Raw genomic sequence first — 11,397 nt, 5'->3', positions numbered from 1 at the left:
TCCATGGGGGAGGAAGCCGAGGATATTCTGGTCTCGCTGCACCTGAGTCCGGAGGAGGCAGTCGACTTCCACACAGTCAAGACAAGGCTGGACACTCATTTCGTGGCTCGCAGAAATATAATTTTTGAAAGAGCAAAGTTCAACCAACGACAGCAGGAGATGGAAGAGACGGTCGACAGCTTCCACACTGCGCTGCAATGCCTGGCGGAGCACTGCGGCTACGGCGCTCTTCACAGCGAGATGGTGAGAGACCGATTTGTTGTGGGTTTGAAAGACAAACGGTTATCGGAACAACTACAGATGGATCCAGAGCTGACTTTAGAAAAAGCAGTTAATAGAGCACGACAGAGTGAGCAGGTTAAAAGGCAGCAAGAGATGCTTCACAGTAACTTCAGAGCGGATGTGCAAGTGGATGGCGTGCACGCGCGTCAACACGGCGGCGCGCGAGCGAAGACAAGAGCACCGCCACACCGCCAAAAAGTAAAGACACACACACAGGACACAGTAATTCAGTGCACAAGATGTGGAGATTCAAGAGGACATAGCATGCAGCAATGCCCAGCACGTGAAGCAGTGTGCAATCAGTGCAGGAAAAAGGGACATTATGCAAGAGTCTGCAGAACCAAACAGAGGAAAGACATGAAAATTGCTATGGTGACAGAGGACTCAAATGATGGATTTGCTTTTTTAGGTTCAATGTCTGATAAAAACACAATAAGTCCTTGGATCACAGAAGTGGATGTGAACAGCCATAGCACAGTGTTTAAAATTGACACTGGAGCTGATGTGACTGCAGTTTCAGAGACGTTGTGCAAAGAAGGACAGTTTGGCAAGCTGGAGAAGCCAACAAAAGTCTTACGAGGACCAGGAGGTTCACGGTTACAAGTCCAAGGTATGTTCACAGCTAACCTTCACAAAAATAACAAAAACACAAAGGAGGACATCTATGTTGTGAAAGGTTTGAGTATGCCGCTCCTGAGTGGGACAGCAGCTATTGCTCTACAGCTGGTTGCCAGAGTAGAGAACATCATTCTGGACTCCACGGCGACTGTTAAAAGGGAGTTCCCTAGGCTTTTCAGTGGACTCGGAAAAATGGAGGGAGAGTACAACATTGTGCTGAAACCGAACGCTCAGCCTTTCTCTCTGTCCACACCAAGACGCATATCTCTTCCCCTTATGCCAAAGGTTAAGGAGGAGCTGACCCGAATGGAGCAGCAGGGGGTCATCTCAAAAGTAGACCAGCCAACTGAGTGGTGTGCACCCATGGTGGTGGTGCCAAAACGCACAGGCAGGGTGAGGATCTGCACTGACCTAACTGAACTGAATAAATCTGTGTTAAGAGAAAAACATCCTCTTCCGTCTGTTGAAAACACATTAGGGCAGCTGGCTGGAGCCAAAGTCTTTTCAAAGTTGGATGCTAATGCTGGATTCTGGCAGATTCCACTATCTAAAGACTCTTCTCTGTTGACTACCTTTATAACTCCTTTTGGACGATACTGCTACAATCGTCTGTGTTTTGGGATCTCGTCTGCACCCGAGCACTTCCAGAAACGAATGTCACGTATCCTGGAGGGTCTCGAAGGAGTTTTGTGTCAGATGGATGACGTTCTCATCTGGGGAACCACACAAGAAGAACATGATGAGAGACTGAGAAGAGCATTATCTCGTCTCCAAGAGGCAGGTGTCACGTTAAATGACAAATGTGAGTTTTCAAAAAGCAAGATAAAATTCTTGGGTCAGATTATTGAAGGATCAGGCGTCAGCCCAGACCCTGAAAAGGTTAAAGCCATCACAGGCATGCAGGAGCCTAACAATGTGAGCGAGGTGAGACGTTTTCTTGGAATGGCAAATCACCTTGGAAAGTTTTTGCCTCACCTAGCAGAAAAGACACGCCCTCTGAGAGACCTGCTGAGGAAGTCTAACATGTGGAACTGGGGTTCACAGCAGCAGAAAGCCTTTGAGAGTATCAGAGCTGATCTGACGACACCCCCGGGACTCGCTCTGTATAACCCAAATGCTGAAACGCTGGTGTCTGCAGATTCTTCTTCCTATGGGATGGGCGTGGTTCTCCTCCAAAAACAAGAAAATGGAGGATGGACACCGGTCGCGTATGCGTCCAGAGCTTTGAGCGAAACAGAGCAGCGCTACGCCCAAATTGAGAAGGAGGCGTTGGCCTTGACGTGGGCATGTGAGAGGTTTCAAGAGTTTCTCATCGGGAAATGTTTTCACATGGAAATGGATCACAAACCGTTAGTCCCACTGCTGGGATCAAAGAGATTGGATGAGCTGCCACCCCGCATACAACGCTTACGTATGAGACTGATGAGGTTTTCTTTTACCATCTCTCATGTCGCAGGCAAAAACATCGCAACGGCAGACGTTCTGTCAAGAGCTCCTGTTGGAGGGACTGATTCTGACTTATCGGAGGAAGATATCAACCTGTATGTGGACGCGGTCATAAGCAGCCTACCAGCTACTGAGAGCAGGCTTCAGCAAATTAAGACTCATCAGGAGAATGACGTCATAGTTCAGCAACTCAAAAAGTGCTGCGTGGAAGGATGGCCAGATAAATTCTCAGCTGACAGATCCCTGCAGCCTTACTTGCAGTACTCAGGAGATCTCTCAGTTCACAGCGGTTTGCTACTTTACGGTAGCAGAATAGTGATTCCTGCATCACTGAAGAAGGACATTCTTTCAAAGCTGCATGAAGGACATCTGGGGATAACCAAATGCAGAGCAAGAGCCAAGCAGTCAGTTTGGTGGCCAGGTCTCAGTAAAGAGTTAACAGAAATGATAGAAAAATGTGATGTCTGTGCTCGTGAGAGAACAAACCTGAGGGAAACTTTAATTCCTACTGAGTTTCCTACAAGACCATGGTCCACAGTAGGAGCAGACCTGTTTCAGTTTGGTTCACAGCATTACTTGATTGTGGTGGACTATCATTCCAGGTATTTTGAGGTGGCCAAGCTGACATCTACATCTGAAGGTGTTATTGAACACTTTAAATCTGTGTTTGCACGACACGGCATTCCGGATGAGGTGCGCACGGATAATGGACCACAATTTAGTTCTGAGCACTTCCGTAATTTTGTGCGCTGCTGGAACTTCAAACACGTGACTTCAAGCCCGCATTTCCCACAGAGCAACGGTGAGGCGGAACGAGCTATGAGGACGGTAAAGAATCTTCTCAAGAAGTCTGGGGATCCATATCTTGCTCTCATGGCTTATCGTTCTGCGCCTCCAGCGAATGGATACAGCCCTGCAGAACTTCTGATGGGTAGAAGGATAAGAACAACTGTTCCTATGATTTCTTCTCAGCTTAATCCAGAAGGTGCGGATATGAAGAGGCTGAGGGAGATTGAGCAGAAGTACAGACAAAAGCTTCAGCAAGATTATAACAGCAGACACAGAGCACATGATTTGTCTCAGTTACAGCCTGGAGATCATGTGTGGGTTAAAGGTCTGCAGGAGAGAGGCACGCTTGTTTCGGCTGCAAATACTCCAAGGTCGTACGTCATAGATACACCAAAGGGGGTCCTGTGGAGGAACAGATACCACCTTTCACCAACTCCTGTGGCTCCAGAAACACCTACTCTTTCTCCCCCGGAAAATACGAGAGGAAGTGTGGCCCCTGAAGAAAACGAGTTGGAACAGGAAACTTCAGTGTCTGAGAGACGGTTTCCAGTAAGAGCCAGGGCGCCGCCAGCGTACCTAAAGGACTATGTTTGTTCAAACAATAGGAACTGAGTGAGTTCTGGGGCAGAATAATCCCCACACTCAGATTGAGGATCTGAGTAGTCTATCTCATTCCTCATAGATAGTAGTTTGTGGTTTTATGTTGAAATGCATGGAGTTGTTAATGGTTTCACTAGGATGTGCACTTCATGTTGGTTATGTGTATGAACACTTTACAGAGGAGCAGTGCAGTGTTACTGATGAGAAATCTTTTTGTTATGTTACCCTGACGTTCTTCATTTAAGAAAGGGGGATGTAGTATCAGGTGACACAAAGGGGTAGGAACCTTTGTATGGGTGGATTTGTGCCTGGAGGGAAGTTGAATAAAAGCGGAACCTGTGTGAAGCTACAAGCGTGTCTCGTGTGTTGGTGATATAAAAATATATAAACTCAGCCACTTGAACAGAGAGTGTGCGACTGAATTTTACATCCAGTCGCACATGTGCGAACAGTAAATTTGCCTCCCCCACCCTCCGTATTTTTTATACATTAAACATGGAAGGGGCACATCAATGATCAATGAAATAATCAATGAGAAGCGAGCGCACACGCACGCAAACACGCGCACACAAACTCGCACACATACTCATGAGACGCGAGCGCACACACACGCAAACACTGGAGACAATCGAGAGCACGTAAACATCTGTGGGAAGCAAACGGAGACAAATATCATCACAGCCTGATATGTGCGTCTGAGCTATGAGTAAGTGAACTATTGATTCGTTCTTCAGACCTGCGGTTAGTGTACCAGTGCCAGAGTGTACAGCAGGGGTCTCAACCTCGTGAAGCAAACCAAGGTTCGACTCATGTACGAACGGCAGCTCACCGCTTCCGCGCGAGATGGTCAGCTGAGGAGAATAAATGTCCCACACCTACATGCGTGACAGCTAACGGGGCTCTAACATTAAACACGTGTGAGCGACAACACGATTTAGTCTTAGACTCACTTAAAACACGTGGGGAAAATGCAACGATAGACGTGTCTAAGATGAACCAGCGCCGCGCCTGGATGGTGGGGGTGACCGGGGGTGGGGGGTGGGGGGGGGAATGAAGGCGAAGCTGCAGCGAGACTTAAGGAGGACAGGAAGTTGTAGTCCTTAACATTGAATTTACTTTTAATATTCCTCTTCCCCTTAGTATGATCTGTGATTTGTGATATTATATCTTTTATAATTATTTTAATGTTTTGTAATGTATGTAGCCTTTTTTTAATCAGTTGGCATATTAAATTATTTTAATTGATCACTGAACTACCAAAACCCATCAGGACACATGTCCCATAATGCATTATTTTCTAGTCTGTAGGGCAGCTTTCAGTCAGTGCAGTACTAAATTTCCAGCTGTGTTGTGTAGGTTGGCGCCTTGCTCCGCCCCTTTCTCGTGATATTTTTGTGATGATTGACAGGTGATGTTGGAGCAAAAACAAAAATATATGTCACACACCAGATGATCTGCGCAGCGTTGCGTCCATCTGGGTGATCTCAAACACGCTTATTGTGCGTCTTGGCTGCACTTATTTGGTGTCACCAAGATGAATTTCCATCCCCTAATATTTACAGACATTTAAGTATTGTTTGAAACTGTGAAATGACCGAAAGGTTACTACGGTAATCACTTTGTTACTAAAAACTTTTTTTTATTCTAAATTTATGGTATTTTGTTTACTATTTGTACTGTCATGACAGCGATGCTGCTGTCAGTTTACCTTCTTGTTGCATCTTCAAAAGTGCAGAATAAAATCTGACACTGAATGTGAAACAGCGCATTGTAATTTCTGCATCTATTATTAAAGTATTTATTAGTAATACAGTGGAAATTAGTAGATTTGGTTAGCATGTTGATTTACGGTATGCGCCCCTAAATTTTCTGGTTGTGCCCCTAAAATTTTCAGTTGGGGGCCACAGTGCTCCTAGTGAAAAAAGTTAGTCTGGAGCCCTGAATGACACTTCACACCCCGGCTCAGACCTGTTACACCTGCTGCCCTCCGGGAGGCGCTACAGAGGCATCAGAAGCAAAACGAACAGACTAAAAAACAGCTTCTTTCCAAAGGCAATAACCATCCTCAATTCCAAAATGCACAGATAAAAATCCATATTCCTGTCTACTTACTCTTTCCACAGTGTCAACACTCTACCTCACTGCTACCTCTTGCACTTCTGACATGTTTACAGACGATTTTAGTACGCATTTTGCACACTAATTGCAGCACTCTTCATTACAGTTTTATATTTGCACACTTATATATAATGTTTGTTTGTGTGATATTGTATTATGATGTTCCTTCCTTGCTATTCTTGCACTGATGGCGATTCAATGTCAATAATGATAATATTGTCTTCAATGACAATAAAGCAAATCTATCTATCTAATCTATCTAAACTGAAGGACTGCGTGAGGCCGGACCACAGACTGAGAAGGATTATCTTGTTGGGGTTTTGCTTGACATCAGCAAGCCTCTCCTCTAGAAAACACTTGGGGAACAAAAGAAATTCATAACTCCAAACATTTCTGAGAGAGGCCACAGGTCAGCACAGACGGAAAGCTAACTTGGAAGAGGAAAAGCAAAAAGGCAAACCAAATTAGTCTGGTTTATTCCAGGAAGGAAAAAAACAGAGAGAACTGCATTTTAGTAATGATGGACTGTACAAGATAATCTATATGTGAGATGTGTTGTTTAATCCTCAGCACTTTGTGTCTCTTTCTGATGCAATGCATTAAAATTCCAAATACACAACAATTTTATTTTTACATGAAGAATTTTTCTGCAACATAGTGGTCTCTTCACAGGTACACTGTCTGTGCTGGACTGCAACATCTCTCCAGGTCTTGGACATGACTTTCTGACCACAGAGGTCAACATCTTCCTCATCCTTGTGCATGAAAGTCATGGACTTCAGGGGTCTGCACCCTGAGGCTCCGGAGCCACGTGTGGCTCTTTAACCCTTCCATTGTGGCTCTCTGGTAAAAAAAAAACAAAAGATCAAGTTTTAAGGTTGGAAAGTTACATGTAAGTTGTTAGCAAAATAAAAAGTTTGAGGTTTAGTGTGCTGGATAGAGAGAAAATGTTCATGCATCAACGGTAGAGCTTGACACGCTTGACATGTTTCTGCTTGTATGTTTGTGAGTTGATCTGTATTTGTGGGTCTGTAAAGACATGTGTGAAGGTTTGTTAAGCCAATAGGCACGTTTATTGTGTTTGTGGATGTGTTTGCTGTGGACAGGGTCAGCACTTTTGGTTCACATCTATGTGGAAGTCATACTGAGAAATCTCCAGCAACTTGTTTCCTCTTTTGTTTGTAACTGCTCTCCTTATGTTTCCATAATCATCCACCAACTACTTTTATCCCTTTTCTGTTTGTTTAGCCATTCCACCCCCCCCCCCCACACACCAACCCCACTCTCCATAACAAAGAAAAACTATTTATTATTGCTAAAAATATTGCTGCCGATGATAATAAATGAAGATCCACTCTGGAGTCACAGAGCTGGCCCAACCTTCTAGATTCCCTAAACATCAGTTGAACTTAATTTAGTTTCATTATGAGTCACAGTTGGCTTAAAATATTTTGTTGAATGAAAATGTCTTAACTGAACTGTTTGCACATGTGCCAAATCACAGTTTCACTTTTGAAATCAATAAGTTGGTCACACTTTCACAACTGTCAGTCTGCATGTCTAGACATGTGAATTTGTACACCTTGTAAGGATTCTGTGGTTTTGTTCTTGGTCATGTTTTTGGTTTTCATTTTTTCAGTCACTCCAGGGGGTATTCCAGGAAGCATGTTTGAACTATACCCTGACTTTAAGCCTGAACTCTGGCTGAAATCCGCCTGAACTTGCTTACTCTGGATAAGTCGGTTCATTTGAAGATGATTTAGTGGATGAAGAAGCTCAGATAAAACTCTTTCCACCATGAGAGGGTGATAAGACCACGTATGGATGTTGGAAAAATAAACTTTTTTACTTTGATCTAACTTAATTATTTGCTTCAGTTAAGATAAATCATTTTGTGTTTAGTCAGCTTAAAAATAACACGTAGTTTTCAGATAGTTATTTTACTTTCATTCAAATGAATTCAATTAATTAGATGTAACTATGGTGCTGCTGTTAGATCGGCAAGGGATTGTGGGATACCATTCCCTTTGCCTGTCTGGACGGATTTGGGTTTAAGTGTGGGTTTTTGACCAAATGTGTTTAGTTGTTTAGCTGTTTTACTGTGTTTTGCCGAGTAATTTTGTCCTACTATGCTTACGTTTCTGCACCATGAGTGAGAGTGAAGTAGAGGATGATGAGTTTTTATAGCACCCCTACCTTCAACCACTGTAACATCAGTGACAGAAAATTCTTTAACGAATATATGCTCTCCGTGCATTTTTCCCACGTCCTTTTTATTGTTATAATAATGAGAATATCTGCCGGCTCAAACTTAGACATATGAGAGTTTAAGAAATATAATTAATTAAGATAAAAAAAATATTAATTGAATTGGAGTAACATGACATTTAGTTAGATAAATACCAATTATTGAGTTTTATAGACGTAAGAAATTAGGTTGAATAAATTTAACTCAATTATTTGTTACCAATAGAAGTAATTCATTTAAGTTGGCAAAATTGGATAAGTTATATATATATATATGCGTCACAAGGAAAATGGAAACAAGATCAGAAATTCGTGCGTTTACTTTCTCTGTTCTTCTACTGCAAGCAGAAACTCTTTTTGCTGATGCAGCCGTGTTACTTTTTTGATGGACGTATAATCTTCATACGCCATCATTAAAACTTCAGTCTCCGTCTCACTGAAGTATAGCGCTCTTTTTTTCTCCACGCGTTTCCATGGTTACTCCAGAAATCGGCGATCCATTGAGAATGTCTTTATGTACACGCTGTGCACGTGCATTAACCCAGGGTTACCAAGTCGAGCGTAATTACGCCAACTCATATCCGGTCTTTTGGAACTGACATACCCAGAGTAAGCAAGTTCAGGCGGATTTCAGCCAGAGTTCAGGCTTAAAGTCAGGGTAGTTTAAACATGCATCCTGGAATACCCCCCCGAGGCCTGTTGCACAAAAGTAGAATTAAGACATCCGGGATAAATGACTGAGCTGAGCTCAATGAAGCCAAAACATGTGCGTCCAGGCTTAATTGGTTGCACAAAGACCAAGCCAGGATGAGCAGACACGGATTCATCAAGCCAGGTGAAACCAATCCTGGATAGGTGCGCGCTCACGGCTCACTCCAATAGACTCCGCCACAGATCACAGATTAACTGATACAACTAGAGCTGCGTACTTTTCCCCGTCGGAAGCACAAATCCTCATGGAGGCATACGAGGAGGTAAAAGATATAATTAAGAAGAAAGGCAACACCGCCACAGTGATAAAGTACACTCAAAAAGGATTTAAATTAAATTACCAGCCAATTAAGTTTATGATAATGTAACTTGTCATTTCAACCAGAAAGTTTTATGTTTGTTAATCTTACGTGAATGAATCATGTCGATTGTACATAAAACTAATCCATTTAAAAGTTACTAATTTCAATCCTGTTGATCCAACATGATACCATTAAATTGGATACATTAGTAATCGCAAGGAATTGTGGGATTCCATTTTCTTTGTCTATCTGGGCAGATTGGGGTCTAAGTGTGAGTTCTTGTCCATGGGTTTTATTGGCTAGCTGTTTTACTCTGTTTTAACTAGTGATTTAAACTGATATGTTTATTTTTTTTCTGCACCATGAGTTAGAGTGTGGGAGAGGATGATGACCAACCCCCTTGTGCGGTAAAATGTTAAGGCAACAAACTTAAGTCAGAATTTGCATTACTTGAGTTCGTGTCTTGTGATGTGGGACTTTACTGCGTTATTCAGGTCTTTGATGTGAAAATTAAAAGACCCATTGGTTGAAACTTTGGAAAACAATATCAATGTCAGACATATAAATAAAATTAAAGCAAAAATTTAAGTTATATCAAAATAAATTGTGTTGGGTAGTCATACAAATTTAAGTTGAGTAAACTTAATTTAATGAGGTGTGACCAATTGAAGTGATTCAATTAAGTTGGATCAACTTTTATCTTTTGAGAGTGAGCAACAATATTAATTTAAAGTTGGGTCCAACTGCAGTATTTAGATTGAAACAACTTAAATTTAATAGTTTGAACCTAAGTACATTAAGTAGGACCAATATGTTTAATTTTTTTCAAGTAACGCTATCTAATCATGTGGAAATCATTTCCATAATTTTTTTATGTTCATTCAAAGTGAACGTTTTTTGAGTGTAGTTTACCTGCTTTGTTTTGTCCTTATTCAATAAAGGAACATAATGTTACACATCGTGTTTTTATATTCATATGGAATGTGTATTTGTTTATATGACAGAGTTCTAGGGCCCCACTGAGGAAAAAGGTAAAGTCATAAATTTATGAGACTGGTTCTTTCTGCAGAAAAGCAAAATATTCTTTTAACAGTTTTGATAGTTATGACAATGTGATACTTCATATTCTGGCACATCAGCATGTCTTCGTTTATGAAACCATACTGAAGTACAATTTCACGAAATGCCCCACATCTGTCATTTTAACAACTGTTCTCCTTTAAAACAACTGGTTACAATATTATGACTTGTCTTTTTTTCCCCTCTGTGGCCCTAATATTCTATCATTTTACATATAGCCTTATAGTCTATGGGAAACTGTAAATTATCTAATGATAGCAACATCATCTAAAACTCATTATTCATCCAAAATGATTGAAATTAATGATCACAAACGTGGGCGGGCAGGCGGGCAGGCGGGCAAGAGGTCTGAGAGCGTGGAGCAAAAGGCAGGCTTGCAGACAGACTGAAAGCACAAAAGCACAAAGCATGAGTAAGCTGGGAATCAGGCAGAAGACTTGACGTTCCAGCAGTGAGTGGAGCTGCATGGCAGTAATATATACTCAGGTGAACAGGTGGAGTGAATCAGAAGTGACGAGCAGCAGCTGGGGGGCGGGGAGGCTGCTGTCATGACACCCGTTCTCAACCCTATTTTGACCAAAACAGGCAAGGGGGATTGAGGACGGATAGAGGACGGCAGCTTCTCTATGAACTTGGAAGTTGAACACAAACCACTGCTTGACTTGGACTTGGATTTTAAAGGGCTACTGGAAAGCACAATGCTGATCATTATAGTGTAATAAACCTACTGTGTCTCTATCCAACTGGTATTTTCCAAGATTGATTTTCATCAATTCATTTAATTTTGAAACAATTTTAGAGTGGGATAATCGATGTAATTCAACTAACAACTTGAATCAGATCAAACTACAATCAGACAGATGAATTTGGTTGGATAAATCAATTTATTGATCAACCATTACACGCCTAATCTGCATATACTTTTAATAAAAAATATTTGTTAAAGAAACTTGTTATGATAAACAAAAATCTCCTTTCTCCCGTGGTTGGAACCATGCTCGTTAGGTACAAAGGGGTCCAAAGTGCGTTAAGAAAATATCCCCCACACCATGACCCCCCCACCAACAGCCTTGACCGTTGATTCAAGGCAGGATAATCCATGTTTTCATGTTGTTCACACCAAATTCTGCCCCCACCATCTGAGTGTTGCAGCAGAAATGGAGACTCATCAGACCAGAAAACCTTTTTTCCAATCTTCATTGTC

The 11,397-nt window shown here is 41.9% G+C and overlaps 1 long non-coding RNA gene across 1 annotated transcript; it reads right to left on the bottom strand.

Moving 5' to 3' along the window:
- Nucleotides 1-6,458: 6,458 nt before the first annotated feature.
- Nucleotides 6,459-10,713, bottom strand: LOC110017227. Its single transcript, XR_002292556.2, has 2 exons — nt 10,509-10,713; nt 6,459-6,696 (listed from the first exon to the last, which is right to left on the bottom strand). It is a non-coding gene; the product is annotated as an uncharacterized LOC110017227 (long non-coding RNA).
- Nucleotides 10,714-11,397: the final 684 nt, after the last annotated feature.

Source organism: Oryzias latipes, chromosome 19 (assembly GCF_002234675.1).
Source record: "Oryzias latipes chromosome 19, ASM223467v1".
NCBI classification, from domain to species: domain Eukaryota; kingdom Metazoa; phylum Chordata; class Actinopteri; order Beloniformes; family Adrianichthyidae; genus Oryzias; species Oryzias latipes.
Note: the sequence above shows the minus strand (reverse complement) of the source record. Positions and strands in the feature narration are given on the sequence as shown.